The 17,810-nt window shown below is 43.1% G+C and overlaps 1 protein-coding gene across 4 annotated transcripts in view; it reads left to right on the top strand.

Annotated features, from left to right (window-relative positions):
- The first annotated feature begins 1,719 nt into the window (after nt 1-1,719).
- ABCA1 (ATP binding cassette subfamily A member 1) overlaps nt 1,720-17,810 on the top strand; it is a 99,915-nt gene continuing 83,824 nt past the window's right edge. For 2 of the 4 annotated variants that reach the window (XM_074813801.1, XM_074813800.1), the window contains exon 1: nt 1,720-2,076. The gene's annotated coding sequence lies outside the window, so the exon portion shown is untranslated. The remainder of the gene's footprint in view (nt 2,077-17,810) is intronic. The other 2 variants (XM_074813803.1, XM_074813802.1) reach the window with 1 other exon arrangement.

The raw sequence follows: 17,810 nt of genomic DNA, 5'->3' as shown, positions 1-17,810 counted from the left end.
GGAAACCCTATCCAGTATCTCCACTCTCTTTCAAACTCTTTACTATGTGAGATGAGCCGTAACACGCTGCTGACGGTAAACTAAATGTACTCTTTCTCCCTGTGTTCTGAATAAACATGTTGAAATAATATAATTTAGAATTTAAAATTACAGTCCAGTAAACGTTTGGAAACGTGTAAAGATGGAAAGCTGTAGTATATGGTAAAAAAACACAGCTGCATTTATACAGTCAAGACCCAATTTTTATTTTGGTTTTACAATCAGATGAAGGTACGGAGTGAATCTGTTTGAGGCTGGGAAGTTAAGGAGCATCTACACCAGGGAAACCAAGATCAGAACCAGGAGCTTTTTCATTTTGTCTAGCCCTGAGCCCCTCTGTGAGGTGGTGACTGAAGGAAGGAGCTTTGGTCGCTGCTGAAATGAACGTGTCTGGTTTTATTCAGTGTAGAATTATTAATTTGAATATTTACTGCTATCTGTGAGAATCCAGTGCATAGTATTATTTCAGATTACAATCAGTCCAAGCTCTCTGGAGTTTGCTTTCAGTTATTTGTATTTCTATGCCACCTGAAGTAATACAATGGTGGTAAGTGGTGCATCAAAATACAAGTCAGAAAACTCAAAGGTACAGTTCCCTCAGTAACCATGTATCATCTAGACTGCTCATAATAAGGCAAAGCATTAACAGCATGAACAATAACATCAACTACTTCACTGCAGAAAAGCAATGGCAGTGCATTGTATCTGTAGAGGGAACCATAATTTAGAGTTGCTTGCCTTTTGTGCATTGTTTTCATTCACAGAGCATTTTATGCATTGAAAATGCACTGCTGCACTTGTAGATTGCAGCTGCAGTGTTTTTAAGTGCTCCTGTCCTGTAACAAGCCAAAAATTTGGAAGGGGTTGGGTGATAAGTGATGTTTCTAGGGGAGGAGCCCATTTGGGAGGACAAGGAACTGTGACACCCTCAGTCATCTGAGAATTTAATAATTGGTAGGATCATTAACACAGGGCATTTTTCAGGTAGTAAAACACGCCATCATTTATGGGTTTTGTGGCAAGTCAAGTTGGGCGATGTGAACCTTTAAAAGTAGAGATTTTTTAAAAAAAAAGTTTGTGAATGGTTGTCAGTTTCTCCAAGAACTGACACAACTGAATTCATCCTTATTTACAGGTTAAGTATCAAAGTGTTAGCTTTCACAGTTCCTTGCCTTTTCCTTACCGAAAGTGACATGGAGGATGAATTCTGGTCTTGTTGGTGTTTATTATTGATTGATTCCTACCAGGCCAGTATGCTCTGTAGCTGGACAGCTGAGGATGCATCTGTGCCCAACTTGTACCGGCTCAACTCTGAAGATGGGGGGAGCGGAGCAGGCGCGGAGCTGGGGGCGGTGGTAGCACAGTGACTTCGCAGGTAACTGAGTGCTGGGGTTTCTGCTCTTTGTGCTCTTTGAGCTCAGGAAGGGCGGTCCGGGGGGCAGGCGTGGGAGCCAAAACGCGAAGGGCTGGGATGCTGCTTACACACCCGGGAGCGCGGAGTTTCGCAAAAAGCAAGGCAGCCAGCCCACGCCACCCGAGTCCCGCCGTGGAGGAGGGGGTGGCAGCGCGGCGGATATACACAGGCTCGCAGTTTGTTTTTGGCTGCAATGTGCACGCCCACAAGCAAATCGCCTTCCCCCGCCCCGCCCCCCCCAGCAGCCGCTGCGGAGGGAAAAGGAATAAAATAAAAGTGGTGTAAGAGAAAAGGAGAGAGCTAAAAGAACAGGAGGAAAAAGACAAAAAGGAGAGAGGACACCAGAGGAAAGGGGACGGGGAAAAGCAGGCTCCTGGGCGGCCCCGGCCGTGGAAGGGGCGGGCGCCCCCGCCGCGGGCAGCGCCGCGACGCTCTATAAGAGGCGCTGCGGGGCGCGGGCGCTGGGTAGCGGGGCCGGCGCGGGGGCCGGCGCTGGAGAGGGGGAGCAGCGCAGCAGCGCAGCGCGGAGCAGAGACGAGACAGCGGCTGGGCTCGGCTGGGCTGGGCTCGGCTCGGCTCGGCTCGGCTCCCCGCGGGACCGACGGCGGCTGCCGGCCGGGGAGGTAGGCGGCAGCAGCGGGGAGGACGCGCCGCGGGTAGCTGTCGAGGGAGGCTTCCACTCTTGTGCCCGCTCCGCCCGCAGCAGGCGACATAAAGCGAGGAGGAGAAGAACAAACAAGTGTGGTTTTTTGTTTTGTTTTTGTTTCCCGGAGTGCTACTGCTCGTAGTGCCCAACGTGTCGGAAGCGTGGCTCGGAGGATGGCTTACAGCGTAGCCGGGGATCGGGAAGGGGTTAAAAGTGGGGTTTTCTCTCTGTGTGTGCTTTTTTCCCCCCTAATAATTATTTTATTTTAGTTTATCCTGAGCGAGGCGACTCTGACTTGGCAGCCCTCGCATAGGGTGGCTTCATTTTACCGCCACCTCTTCAGCTCTGGTCCGTGCTAGAAGATAACGGGAGGGTTTTCAACCCCTTCACTCCTACATGAATCCTGTAACGTCGTGGGGGAGAGAGGTGCGGGGAGGGCCTTGAGGTGAGGGGGATTGCAAGAATAAAAGATCGATCCCACCGCTTTTGTGATGGACAGGAGGTTCAGTTGGGTGCAACAGATTTTTTTCTGCGTTTCAGACCGGTGTTAAGTCTTCACTGCTACGTTACAATCTGTCATCAAGCCTGTTAGAAAATGCTTAGTTCTAGAGGTGCACGACTGCCCAGGTGCTTAAAATGTATTAGCAAAGATACTCCAATTCTAAATTAAAAGCTCGTATTAAACAGTATTTTTGCCTGTTTTAAACATAAACCAGGAGTGCCCTTGCCCCTTTCCCCCAGCTGTTGGGCTTGGAGATTTTAAGGTTGTACAAATAATTGGAGGATCAAAGTTGATCTTTAGTGTGTTGGAATAGACCTACTAAAACCAGAGGAATGTAAACATGTTCTTACATACTTGTAAACATGTGCTAAATTGACGCTTAAACATTAGTTGGACTTTCTTGAAAATTATTGGTACGGATTAAGACATTAAAATGCATTTTGGGGGTAGGTGCCTTTGAAAATGAGTTGGGGCTTGTACTATGGACAAGAGCCATGTCTTGAGGATGTTCCAGTAATAACAGATGGCCAAGCTTGCTGTGAAAGGCTTTTGTAATGGAGCAGTCTTGCTCAGTTTTGAAAGGGGGTTATGGTAGTAAACATTCAGTGCAAATGCTTTTTGTGCCTGGCCCTTGTGGCAGAGCTTGCCTCCTTAACAAGTGGGATTGGTAGTGTGTGCTGAGACTTTCCTGTAACACAGATCAGTGTGTGATTCTGCGATGCCCCTGTAGGCTGTCAAGCTAAATGGGTACTACCTGGGAGACTGGAGTGTATTACTGATGTAACAGATACAAATGGTGGGTCTTCACAATTCATTGTGCAAATTAAAATTCAAATTTATGTAAGAGTGGTGTGATATAGACTGTATCTGGTATGGTCTGAACAAGTAAGGGCAGGAGTCTGATGCCTTTACTCATGACATGGAGCATCTTGTTTCTCATGTAGTCATAATTTGGTAGGGCTGATTATGATAAGAATTAGAAGTCAGCTTCATGAAGTGTGGGTAAAAGTTTCATAGCAGGGAACACAAGACCTATATGGTAGAATTAAAGTTGAACCTGTTAAGTTGAGAATACCCAGCTTTAAAAAATAATAAAAATTGATGCTTTTTTTATGCTCTCTGTAGGTGTTCTGAGGAGATAGATACCTGCTGGCCTCTGGGTTGCAAGAGATCACAATTGCAGTCATCTGGGGTTAGAGTGTAATAATCAAGCAGTTAGTCCCAACCATTCACAGTAACTTTACCCTAAGTTGCTGCTGAAGTACACTTAGCCATATGATATTTATGTGAAACAAAACACCTCAGGTGCAGCTATATGTAAGACTTTGGTGTTTGGAGGAGCCATGGTAATCTTTTGGATATCAATTCCAAATTTCCTCTGAATACAGCTGTATAGCGGTGAAAGGAGGCATGTTTAAAGTTTCTTAATGGTGTCTTCACCTAGTGAAATTGAGGCATATTTATAAATCAGTTTGCCACAGGCAGCTGCTGGCAAACCTTTTTTGTGATGCTAAATTAATTTTCAAAAACAAGTGTAGCTTAGTGCTATTGGTGTGAGCAGAGACTTGGTCCGGCACCAAATTCGATATCTAACATCATGATGTAGATAAGAGTAGCTCCTTGTGAAATGCTGACAGAAGATGAGATGCCATAAGTTTAAAAAAAGTTCAGTAAAATTATTTTTGCCTTCGTTCCAGGAGTAGCCTTTTCTCTAGAATTCCTTAGGCTGAACTTCCCTCTGGCTGTGTGAGGGTAAAACAGTCTGCCACAATGCAGGAATAAGCCTCAGTGACTTCAGGAAAGTGACTGTGGACCTTCTATGCAGGTTCTGGGCTGTGGCACTCTCATGCATTAATGAAGTGTAATATACACAATTCAGAAAGCAAGTCTTGCCTTCAAGTCTGCAAGCCTGTTGTCTCACTAGTGAGCTCGCCTGGCAGAGGCAGAGTTAGACCCACAAAGACAGAGCAGGAGGAGGATCAGTACTGAACTTACTATCTGTGGCCAGCCGTGATCAGCTCAGCTAGTGTTTATCACATGCATTGCACCATGCACGCACAGTATTTCTTAGGGTGTGGTTTCTTCAGAGCTTTAATCCAGAGTAATTAGGTTGCTAGTGAGCTGGTAATGAACCTGCTTCATTTTCCCCGGACTGGCCATTCTCTTTTCTCTCCCCATTTGTTCCATTCTCCATCATGGCAGTAGAGTTCACCAACCCAGGGTGAGCTGAGAAAAAATTTTCTTTTTGCTTGGTGATTTTTTTATTTTTTTTTAGCATCCTGCACTCAAAGTCATTTTATGGCTTTGAGTACTGGTGCCAGCACAAAAATGATGACAGGAGGGGAGCAGAAGGGCAACCAAACTACCACTTCAAGTAACCTTGGAGCAAGCACCCTTGGTGTTTATATAGGTCTCCTAGGCTGGGCAACACACCAAATCCTGAAATAAATCCAGAGGCCATGCCTGACCAAACACCAGCATGTTTCTGTTAGGCTGGTTATTCTTGATGACTCCTGCTGTGAGAGGAGCTAGAGTCAGGACTAACTGTTTAGTAAAACATATGTAGGACATATTTTCCTTGTTCATCTGAGGCAGCTGGGGACTCTACTCACTTTCTCCAGGTCTGCCACAGTAGAAATTCTCTCTGTCTGAGATGGTCTCATAATGATGCCAGCTGAGGATTTGAATCCTGAATGCATAGAAGTTTTCTGGGTAGTTAATGAACATGCACATCTGCAGTTACTGATACTAAGCATATAGATTTAAAATACCGTGGTAGGACTCTGCTTGTAGTGTTAAAAAGACGACCACCATAAAAAAGGTAAAATACTTCATAATCTGTAGCTACATGTCTTGTGTATATATATATTGGTTGTACAAAAGTCATACAGAGCAACCTAGAAGAATGACTATGATTTGAACTACTGACTGGAGTACCCTGTTCTCTCTCGGTTTTGTCTGTTTCTGTAAAATAGGTGGCAGCAAAGCTAGTCCTGTCTTTTTTAGCATTTGTCATTGGAGGGAGGAAAAGCATGTGAGCTTGCCTCAAGGACTGAGAGTGAGACAGAGTAGGATGGAAAACTGTTGATGAAGCTTTCCTGACACAACAGGCAAACACTGTAGGAAAAATGGGACCATTCATATCTTTATTCATTGGGTTATTGGTGAAAAAGCTTGATCATAGATAATAAGAATGCACATCAGCTTGAATGGCATAAATACCCACATAAAAGCTGACCTTCTTCCTCTTCTGTTACTTTCTGGAGGAGTGTTGCTTAGCAGAGCTCTGTCTAATACAGTGAGATTGCTTTGTGTCATGCTAAATTTCTTAGGAACAATTGGTATTAGACAGCAAAAGGAGAGCAGAAGAGTGTTTCCAAGACGGTTCTGATTTGGGCTAGATAGCAAGGTCACTCTCTGGGAAAGAACAAACAAAGCCAGAGCCTCTGATCACATAGTTCAGAGATCATTCTGGAGGTCTGGTTTCCTTTTTAGCCAATAGCAGGCAGGGCTGTGTGGAAAGTAGAGGTGGCCAAAATCTGTTACCACCCTGCTTGCTTGGCTCTCTGAAACAATCTGCAGTTTTACTAGCCCATTTCCAAGTGAATGGTTGTTACTGGGAGCAGGCAAGAAAACTGTGCAATTAATATTCATTAGCATTCTTTGTTGTTAGCTTAGTAAAATCCAAAATTAAGCCATGTGGAAGGTCTCAGAGCAGTGATGATGGTGGAGGTTATAAGAGCAGGACTAGAGACCAGCAGAACCTGGTTCGCAGCACCTGTGCCCATCTTCTTGTGATGACTTGCCCCTGTTTCCTATTACCTGCTTTCACCATTGTTATAACAATGACATGACAGCAACCTGGACTTAAGTCCCAGATTTTCAGATGCAGTATCTGCTTTTCCAGGTGAATTTTTGTGCCTTCAAAAGAAACAAGCAAATTATCATACATGTTCTTTTGTCTGAGAGCTGTATTCATGGGGAATATATTGATATTCTAGGAATCTATTGATGGCTTTTTTCCTCTTCCCCATATTGCAGTTATCCCATAACAAGAGTTTGGCTATGTCTGACAATAAAAGCAGAGTTAGGACCAAATTTGAATGGAATAAAAAACCCTGAATCTCCTTATCCAGACAATAAAGCAGTACCAACCTTTTCTGAGCGCAGATGCATGGATGTTTCATTCTGGTAGCAGTACAGGAGTCAAAATTCACAATCTACTCCTCCCCTAAATGTAATGTTCCTACTAAAAAAACCTAAATTGAGCCTGCATTTGTATTTTTGTTCTACCAATGGGCAATGTGCTTTTTATCTAATTTCTTTGTTTTAAAGTATTTTAGATATTTTATTCTTTACCCTATTAAATTAGATTAGCAATTCTTACTGCTTTGTTTCCCAGCTCTCTCAAACCTGTATTTAAATATTCATCCTAAAGTAAGCAATAGGAGTTTTTGTACTGTCTTTGGAGAGATCTGGATTTGCTTCCTCCTTCTAGCAAACTGATAGCATCACCTGTACACCATCTGTTTTCAGATTTCTTCAGATCTTGTTTTTCCCTGGTTATTTTTTTGTTCTCCTGATTGCCATGTCTTCCAGAGCTTCATTCCCAGTTCTTGTGACATGCTTTTAATGTTTCACACCACTACATCTATGTTTCCAATTGTGTTATGTATATAACTATACATAATTTCAGTCAACTGGATTGTCTGTGGGACTACACTTTGACTCCAGTGGAACTTTCTCAGCACCATTAAGGATATCCTAAGCTCAACAAAAAAATAAATATATGTTTTAAGTCCTATATCCATTAAAAACTTGCAAAACTTTTGTTTGTTTCTCTTTTGCAAGCTTATGCTTTTCCTTTTGTCATTTCATGCCACTTCTGTGCTTACCTTAAGTGTTTTCTGTTCTGAGTCATTTGGCTGAAAGTGAGTAGACCACAGATGTTCACATCTGTGCTTGGTCCCTTGAAACTATTGGAGCAGGCTAACAGAGCTCTGTCTGAATCCTTCTGCGTCATGAGGTGTAGTTTAGGACATGAACAAATTGTGTCATCCTTGTCTCTTAGATCTGTCTGTGCATGATGTTAAAATAGGCATATGTTAGCCTGCTTTGCATGTTTAACTGTAATGCTGACCCTAAGGACTGAAGCTTCAGCAGTGGATGTATGGGTTGTATAGCTGGAGCTAAAGAATATAAAGTGTGTCGAATAACTGTTTCATCAGTGGATCAGGCAAAATGGGGAAGATTGGCACACACTTTCTGGCACTGCTTCCAGCTGGCTGCCCTGTGCCACATATGCCATAGCAGGCACATGGGCTTCCTTCTTGCCACGTGTGCTAATTATTTTCATATTCTTCTATGAATAACTTCAGAGATAAGTGGTTATTGAACTCTGTATTGGTTGCCAAGATTGATGACACATTCATTCCTCTTCATAGCTGATACAGCTTTCAAAAGTACTTATACATCTGTTTATCACTTTAGTGAATTACTAGCTTCCAAATCCATGCAGTTAGATGGTAGCCATGTGGGAGCCAAGGTCTTGTTGTGGCTCTATCTGTTGTAGGCTTTAAAGTATCAAACTCTGCTCAAGCTGACAATGGCTGCTAAATGCTGCCTTTGTCAGTTTATTGCTTTTTTCCCAACAATGTCATTTCCTTCCGTTGTGCTAGAGGCTTTTTCTTGGCTGATGTTTTTCTGCATAGTTCAGGGATATTTTTGTTTCATCTGCTGTTACTTATACCTATGCCACAGATACCATTGCAGTTGTGTAGATACCAAGCTTAACAGACAGCTTGTTCTTTATGCCAGTAAATCTCAAAGGCAGCACTGGGATGTTTTCTACAGTATAAGCCATGTAATGTTGTGTTCTGCTCTATTACTGAACACATGTGCTGGTTTATGACCTGATGGTCCCAAACAGGGAAGATGTAGAGGAAAAGTAACAGTAAAGTTTCTTTTGATGTTACAGGGCAGGCATGCACCTCAAACTGCAGTTTAATCTTGTACTGGGCATGGTTTATGTCCTTGTGTTGTCCCAAGATGAAGAGCAAGTTACAAAAACAACATGTAGGAGAAGACACTCCTTTAAAAAAAAATCCTTATGAATGTGATGGCAAAGCTGCAAGGCTTGATTGTGGAAGGAGGATTGTGGAACACCTATCACTGTTACACTTTATTAAATCAAATCTATGGCTGCTTTGTCTAAAGGGATTCAATGACCAGGATGTGCTGTGGAAGGGGTGGTAGTCAAAAGTGTTTCTGTCTTAACGCCCTCTGAGCTTGTGGATTTCTTTTCCTGAAAGTTGATGAGGCTGACTTTCTTGGGGAGCCCTGTCTTCCTTCTCCCTCTCAGGGTTGCTGCCAAGCAAAGTACCTTTTGCAATGTGAAATGCTTCACCCTTTTTCCTAGTTGGAAAGATAAAGTCCTTAAACAGAATGTGTCATCAGCTGGAAAAAGTGACTGAGTCTGTGTAACACAGCCTTTTGCAGACTGTGTACTGACAGTACTACAGCTGCTCAGAGATCAAAGCTTAATGGCATGAATTGAGCTCAAATGTTGCAATTATTATTTTAGCAGGATGTTCTATTATTTCTAGATTCCACTAGTGAAGACCTCATTCTTTGAGAGCCAAAAAAAAAAAATCTGCTAATATGGACTATGGATTTTTGGACATTGGCCGTGATAAAGCAAATCAGCTTTTGTGTTTGTTTTTGCCAAAGAATGGACTAGATTTTTTCTTTTTTTGTATGGGTAAAGTAGGGGACGTTCAGTGTAATGTTGAAAGTTGAAATGCCTCATGTGTTTCACAACCTTCCAGTGGAAGCTGTTTTTTGTAAAATAGATGACTGCATTTCATCTTGAGTGTTATACTTGACGTATAAGCAATTTCTTTTGCCTAAGTGCATGCCACAGTCTCTTCCATGTGCTTTTCTTTGGGTCAGTCCAGCTGTGGTGCATGCAAGCTTGACATCTTCCATTGCATTGGAGCATCTTCTTTTCACTGGTGAGCATGCTAGAAGTAATGAGAACCAGTTGTTGTGGTCATTCTGGTAGGCAGATATTGCTCCTCTGTGACCTGGAACAGGTTTTCAAAATGGCTTGGCATGTTGTGTCACAAGGGAGGCTTATAAAACACCAGCTCTTTCTGAAACTGGCTTGTGTAAATGTCCAAGAAGGCACTGAGGACTTTGGAAAACATAGTCCAGTTTGTATTATGGAGTACTTTGTAAGCTAGTGCTACGCACTTTGGGAAAACTGATCCCTGTGGTTTATTTCAGATTGGTAGGGATGGGCCCACCTGTGGCCCTGAAATACATCTTAGGAGTTTGGCTTTGACAGAAGAGGGAAAAAGTGCTCATTATGTTAATTCTGGGCCAGGTTTTTCAAAATGATCGTCTGCTCAGCTGTTCATAGCGGAGCATTCAGAAAGGCCCAGCACATAGTATAATATACTTACTGACTTCAAAAAATTCATTTGCTCAGTCTTAGTGCCAAGGCTAAATACCTTTGGAAACCCCTTGCCATTTTGCCTAAATAGTTGGGAAGGCAGATTTTGGCCCCTAATGTGACATTATATTAGTTCCAACTATTGCCAGAGCAAGATCCAGGCTCCCTTCTTCATGTAGTACCTAATGCTGCAAGCAGAACTTCATATTGGGCTCTGGTTATGTCACTAGTTGTTTTAGGAGTAGCACTTAAAGCTGGTTGTGAACAGGTATTTTATTAGTCAGCCTGTGCTAAAAAGGGGACTCCTTTTTCCACTGGTGTCTCAAGTTTTCTGTGAGGTTGGGCCCCCTTAGACAACAAAGGGAAGTAATTTATTCAGTATTTTGTGTGCATACTGCCTTAAGGATCCTGATGAGTGAGATGCTGTGTGTCTTGATTTTGTCTGGACCAGATGTGGCAGGTCTCTTGAGGTATTCCATGAGACTGTTTCATCAACTTTCTGATGTTTTGGCACTATCCTTTAATACTAATTTTACAAAATTTGGCATGCTCCTCAAGGAGGGGAAAAAGAATTAAACTGGTTGTGGATTATCATGAAAGTGGATCTTAGTGTGTCTGTCATACAAATTATTGTTAGTTAGAGGTCAGGTGGATGGCCGTGTTGAAAGCAGCATATTAGTTTCTTTCAATATTAGTAAGCACTGGAGAACAAGGCCAGAACCTATTTACTACCTAACCTAAGGCCAGGTAGTCAGTGTGTGTAAAGTGATGTAAACTAGTAGAGGATCTTGCCAAGAATACTGTTGTTTGTGGTCCTAATTAAATTCTTGCTTGCTGACCCAGGAGCTCTCCAATCACATTGTTAGCAACACGAGTTGGTATAAACCCTGTGACGTGACCTGGGTGATTTTGAAGAGGAAAGCACTTCTCATTGAATGACTTTTTACATGGAATAGGAAACTTGATGTCCAATATTCATTTGGCAAATGGGAGAGAGGTTATGAAAGACCTGGTTTTGGGGTCTGTGTGGCTCCACTGATAACGATCCAGTGTCCCAGGCAGCAGGCTGTAGGTTCAAAGCTCACACCTCCACTGCTGATCCTGCATTGCTTGTGATTGCTACAGAGTCTAGCAGTGCTTAAACCAGGAGACAAACGTGTGGGATCTGGTGGTTATATTCTTGTCTCTGCTTTTGCTTTGCTTGTGGCCTCAGGTGAGTTGCTTGAACTCTCTGTGCTGCTAACACTTTTCATGACACCTTTTTGCTACTTGGTTCAGGCTCTTCAAGTTAAAAGATCATTTTAAAAGAGCAATACTGTTATTGCTATAAAATTATAATTGTTTGGGTGGAAATTTCCCCTCTTTCCTAGAGCTCCAGTAGATGTGGTAAGTTTTTTGATTTCTTGAAAGTTTTAGAGATGGGGAAGTCAGACTTGCTCCTGTGGGTTTTGCAAGCTTTATGTGAGTTGATCACAGAATGGACGTTACTTCTTACTCTTTATGCAGTGACTGTTTTTGCTGCAGATATTATCTCCAATTAGATCTCTAGCAGTAGGATAAAAAATTGCTTTCATTTGTTTGCAGCTGGTCTTCATCTAGCCTAATCTCAACAGAATTTGAATTAATGCTGTTTTTCTTCCTCCTTTAGTCTCATTGAAGTTGCATAGATGCAAAGTGCTTTTTGCTTTCTGGCAGTTGAAGTTATGGTGAAGGTGTCCTCCAAATACTTGTGCCTTGAGAACTTCTTATGGCCTTGCACAGTCATGGTTTGTACAGAGTGGATGTAGTTGTGTAAGAATAAGTCTCTTGGTTGTGGTGGAAGAAGTGAAATCCTGATGCTCTGCAGAGAAGTGGCCAAGATGCTGGACCTTGATTAGGGAGATGCGGATTTAGTTCCGGACTCTTGGGTTAATTTGCACCTCTGTTACCCAAGTGCCCATCCAGGCCACTAGTTCTCTGATGGTTTGTCTTGTTTGAGTCAAAATGTCAGTTCATGAGTCAGGGACTTATGTCTTGTCTTGGTGTTCAGCCCTCATGGGGACCTGCTCTCAACCGATGACGTATGGAGCACTGGGGGACTTTGGCCTTGGATCTGGGCCTTGCAGAGCTGACATGACTCAGTGTTGCTTGCTCTGCAAGATGCAGCCTGACACTGCCTAAAGGGAATGAAATGTTAAGACATTTCTCAGCATTCTCAAAGAGGACTGTATTTCTGCTGAAATCTGGTGTTTATGTTATGTCGCCCCTTTTCTTCCAAAGTGGGTCCTGTTTGCCTTGATATATACATAGGCAAAATCTATTGCAGTTAACCAGTTGTACAACTTTTCATCTGAGGCAAACAGTGTAAAGTGCTATACCATATCTGCTTGTGGGAGAGAAACAGCACTGGCTGTAGTACCTGAAACCTGTGCTGTGTCCAGCAAATAATGCCTTTTTTCCCCTTATAAGGGCATCATCTCTAAATATTAGATTGATACTCTCCATGGCTACTTGGTCTGTGGAGAGCTGCCAGTGGCGGTAGCTTTTGTGATGTGGAAAATCTGACTGAGAGAATGGGACAGAGGCTGCTAACTGATTTCATGGAGGCCACTGAACCTTCATCAACTAGCTGTTAGCCCTGCTGACCAAGACTGGGTTTAAGTCTTTGCTGGAGACATAAAAGGTCTATAGCCTCTTGCCAGAATCCTGACATGTTCCAGTCTTATAAGGTTTGATAAGTTCGCTTTGTTCCCTGTCTAAATAGTGATTTATTCTCTAGGGGAGAGGTTTTTTGCCCCCAAAAGAAAGCAAACAGCTGCATTGTTTACAGAAAGCTGCTTTTGAAGGCTGTTTTATGTTTACTTAGTACAGACACCAGGCATGGGGGTGGGGAATTGATTCTCTGCCACTTGAGCTTTTTTCCTCTTTAAATCTACAGCTGTAAAAATACGTTGCTTTGTATTTAACATGAATTGTGTCTGGAGACTGTTGGCGTACCAGCCAATGGACTTTTCAATAGCCGTTCTACTTCCAAGTAGTGGGTAGCACTGATCTAGAGAGAAAGGGTTGGTCAAAGTATATGTTTCACTGTCAGCATTTTCAGAGGTTGCCCTGTAGCTGAACTTTCTCTTGAGAGAGTAATTTTCTGAATTGCACTCTGAGAGGGAATTGCAGCCCTGTAGGTCTGGAGGCTGTGCAGGGTTTCTGCAGTGGCGGGAAGAGTCATGTGCAGGGGTCTTCTGCAAAGGCAGACCAAGGGACAAGTGTGTGGACCCTGTGGTTTAATTGTGCTGGTGGGTGGTTGTGGCTGCTGGTCTGGGTGAGTAGAGAAGGTACTGACCTGGTGTTAGAACTTTTCTAAGAGCAAAGCAGGAACCCCAGGTCAGATCAGAAGGTAGGTACAGATTGCTCTGTATCTGCCCATCCTCTGATGTCCACTGATTCTGCAGGCTAAACAAGCTGTTTTGTAATTGTGAGGGTAAGCTTTTCCGTAGGAGAAGGCTGGTGGAAACTCTGTAAGAAGATCTGGGGAAGTATTTGGACATCTCTTACTTGATCCTTCCTGTGTGTTTTTGTCAGAAATTGGGAAAAGATGAGACACCTGACAAATAGCATGTTAAGTGTACACAAGTCTGAGTGGCATGTTGGTAGAGCATGTAGAGACCCCTGGATACCCACCATTTATTCCTGACTAAATACAAAATGGCTTCTTAATCATTACTCTTTCTTGACTGGCTGGTTAACAGAATGCTTGTTGCTGTATCTGTGTTGCACAGGGCATATGCCTGGATTCAGGACGTTATTCCAAACATGCATTACTTGTTTGCATTATCAGACAGCCCCCTCTGGTGATACCTGTTTATTTGTTGGTAAAGTGGCAGTTTGAGTGTGCAGTGAGTTACTAGACAGGTGTACCCCAAAGCTCTAGGCAATTTGAGTCTTCCCTGGTGTGCTACATGTAGTTTAAGTATTGCAGTTGTGTTATGTATGTTGGTGAAGATGTGGAGAAAAACTGAAGCAGAGCTAGACAAAATTAGGTTTCTGGGTGAAGAGAAGTAAACCTGATGCCTCTAGGCTTAAAATGACTGTATATTGATATCTACCTCTACTGAACAACTTGCAGTGTTCACACAATGAAAAGATAGGTTATGGAAATTGGATGTCCTACACAAAGACCTCTCCACAACTAAGTTGCACTATTTGTTGCAGTTGAAGGAATTCTTCCTACTTTCACAGAGTAAGTGGTTTTCAAAAGCAAGAGATTGCACTTAAAAGGATGAGTCCAGTAGTGGCAGGTATAAATCCCCATTCTCTTCAGTAGAGCTGCAGTACTTTACATCACAGAAAACTTACGCTATGCTGATGAATTTACACAGCTTTTCTTATTCTAAATGGAAACAGTATTCCTCCTTTAGATACGTCTGGCTAAGTGTCAGTGATCACTGATACCTGCTGTTGGCTCAAAATTTTACTTAGGTGAGACACAAAGTCTGCATTGGGAACTAGCTGGTATTTGTGTGTTTTGGCACTGCAGTACTAAATGGCAAGTTGGATTTCCCAGTTCTGTTCTGCAGGGGAAAAAAATGCCAGTGCTGGAAACTCTTTAACTGTAGTATTTCTCAAGCTGGTAGAACTTCAGTGTGTTCACTATGTATACATTTACCATTGTAGAGCCTGATATATAATAATTATTTAAAAAAAACCCCCACAAACGTGCACCTGGGAAAACATAACCCAGGAGTGCAGCACAAGCTGGGATCTACCTGACTGGGGAGCAGCTCTGTGGAAAGGGACCTGGGGGGTCCTGGTGGACAACAAGCTCAGTATGAGCAGACAGCGTGCTGCAACGGCAAAGCAAGCCAACAGGATGCTGGGTTGCATCAACAAGGGCATCACTAGCAGAGATAACCAAGTCATTATCACACTCTACTCAGCACTTGTCAGGCCACAGCTGGAATACTGTGTTCAGTTTTGGTCGCCACTATGCAAAAAAGTGTGGACAGGCTGGAGAGAGTCCAGAGGAGGGCCACAAAGATGATCAAAGAACTGGGAAGCCTGCCATATGAGGAAAGGCTGAGAGAGTTGGGTTTGTTCAACCTTGAGAAAAGAAGGCTGAGGGGAGACCTTACCACCATGTTCCAGTATTTAAAGGGTGGCTACAAAGAAGATGAAGACTCCCTTTTTACAAGGAGTCATATGGAAAAGGCAGGGGGTAATGGGTATAAGTTACTCTTGGGGAGATTCTGCTTGGACACAAAGAAAATTTTTCACAATGAGAACAATAGCCATTGGAATAATCTCCCCAGGGAAGTGGTGGATTCCCCAACATTGGACACTTTTAAGATTCAGCTGGGCAGGGTGCTGGGCCGCCTTCTGTGGACTGTGCTTTTACCAAGAAAGGTTGAACTAGATGATCCTTGAGGTCCCTTCCAACCTGGTATTCTGTGGAAAAAAAACTTACCAGACTAGTCTGAAGTGGAGATACAGATGGACTTAGCTCCAGCTGAGCTGGGAATGTTGGGTCTATCACTTTTCTGCATTTCTGGCTTACAGTTCTTGCCTATTGTCAGCTGGAAGAACATCTGAAAGGGTGCTAACCCATTTTCCTCTGAGATTCTTAGTTTGCAGAGCATTTTCTGATGTGCTAGTAATTCAGGTGGACCTAGTTAACTTGTATCAGCAGTGAACCAAATATGTCAGCCTCTGTGGATCAAAATCAGAGACAGCTCTAGGTATCAACAAATGTTTATTACCCAGTCTGTAACAGGTATTGGGGCAGAGTATGTCTTTGAAGCTGTCACCCTAGCATGGCTGGAAGAAGAATTGGGTGTTCTTCAGGTTCGGTGCTCTTGGTGGTTAGTCCAATGTTAGGCCTTGTCCCCTAGTTTAATGTAGGGACTTAGGTGGTAGTGCCTGTATCTGGGCCAGGTTTTCCAGTCTTCAGGCACAGTCCTTACAGATCAGTATTTTTGGTTCATTTGAAACTTGTATCCAGGCCTTATTTGAAGGCCAGAACATTAGCTTTCCTCCCAGTAAAGTGTAGCTGAACTCCAGGGAGCTGGAGTCCAAGCAGATGGCCACAGTTGAGTCTTCCTGGCTGCACAGGCTTCTGCTGATCAGCTGAAATGATCAAATATGTGCCCTTATCTCACTATAGTTTGCTAATGTGATGTGAACCCTACAACCTCTATAAAGCAATATTTCTGTGTTTTGGATTCTGTGGACTGACTGCAATTGCAAGGGACTGATGCCTGGATTTTCACAGATGTGGATTAAACTGATTAGCTCAAGCATCCTATAGACTGCTTCAAATTTTATCCTGCCTCTGCGCAGGGTATTAAGACACAGGAGTTGTGTGTATTTCCATTGATGAGAATGCCAAGGGTCTCTTTGGCTTTCCCTGGGATCCTTCCTGCACTCTTCCTGTGTCACTTGTGAATTTTGGTATTTAGCTGTAATTGCTGGAAAGTATTGGAAAGTAATTTGTTGCAGAGAGTTGACAGTATTGTAGAAGGGGGAATATGGAGTGGGTACTCTGAACACCCTTCTGAAGATAAAATCTGTTGCGTAACTACCACTGATTGTAGAAGGTTGTTTGGTCCCTTCCTATCCTCCACGTCTATGTGCCAAACTTGTCCAGTGGCTGCAGGGTTGGACTCAGGCAGAAAGATTTATGTTCTGTGGCATTCTGAGAGCAAAGCAAATTGAGGTCTGTGACACACAGACCAGTATCTCTGCAGAAAAAATGCTTGAAAAGAGCAATTCTCCCAGTGTTCTGTGAAAAATTTTTGCACTAAATTAGGTCACGGAGCACCTGTGTGCTGTGTGAGTAGTAATCCAAGTTGCTCAGTAGGGCGAGTAAAGGTGGTGTGGCCAAATCCCCTGAATCCTGAGTATAAATGGGTCAGTAAAGGGAGTACAAAGGAGAGATGATAGTATTTCCTACTTAGTTTCATCTCTGGGTTACATGTTAATTGCAGCTTTAAATGTGTAATACTGACATGTAGAGGAGGTGCTGCAAAGCCCCCCATATCCAAGCCTGTAAGCAAAGGTGTGCTTTGGATCCATGAGCATGTGTGCACAGTCCTTAGCAGTAAGGGTTTGTTCTCTGAGCTGGTTGCCAAAGGGCAATTTTTTTTCCCTGCTGTGGAAGTGTTATTAGCCTGTTAAGTGTCTCACTCTGAACATGTCTGCGAACTTGGTATCTACCAGCCAGACGTGTATGCAGCTGGAATGTGTTAGTGTCAGGGTGCCCCAACCTGCAGGAAGCACTGGGCAGGGGAGGAAGGCTCTCCTGTCGGATCAGTTGGACATGCCTGTCTGGAGGAGCATCTGTAGAGGTCATGTCAGTGGATTACAGCAGTACCTAGCAGAAGTTAATGAGCCCATGCTGACTGTACAGTCAGCTGCCTGTGTGCTGACACAAGGTTCAATTTTCAGGGTTTTGTAGGTGTCTGTTATTGTTCTTCACTTCCCTGTACTGGCATTAAGAAGCATAGTTGTGGTGTTATGATACTGCAGTGTAATTATCTGTAGAACTCTGTGTAATGGATTTAATTGTTTGTTAGACATGTTAGGGAAATTTTTTTGTAACACAGACTTATGTTATTAGAGACAAGTTTTTAATCTGCAAGTCATTGTAATAATGGAATTTACTTTTGGATGAGACTTGAAGGCCACAAGTGTTAATTAGCTCAAAGCTCATATCCAGAATTGCCATTTATTATCTAGTTTTTCTCCAGTGTAGGACTGGTAACAGCATTTCCTGAGGAGG

Source organism: Strix aluco, chromosome Z (assembly GCF_031877795.1).
Source record: "Strix aluco isolate bStrAlu1 chromosome Z, bStrAlu1.hap1, whole genome shotgun sequence".
In the NCBI taxonomy this organism is placed as follows: Eukaryota; Metazoa; Chordata; class Aves; order Strigiformes; family Strigidae; genus Strix; species Strix aluco.
The sequence above is the reverse complement of the archived record's forward strand: the minus strand, read 5'-3'. Positions and strand labels throughout refer to the sequence as shown.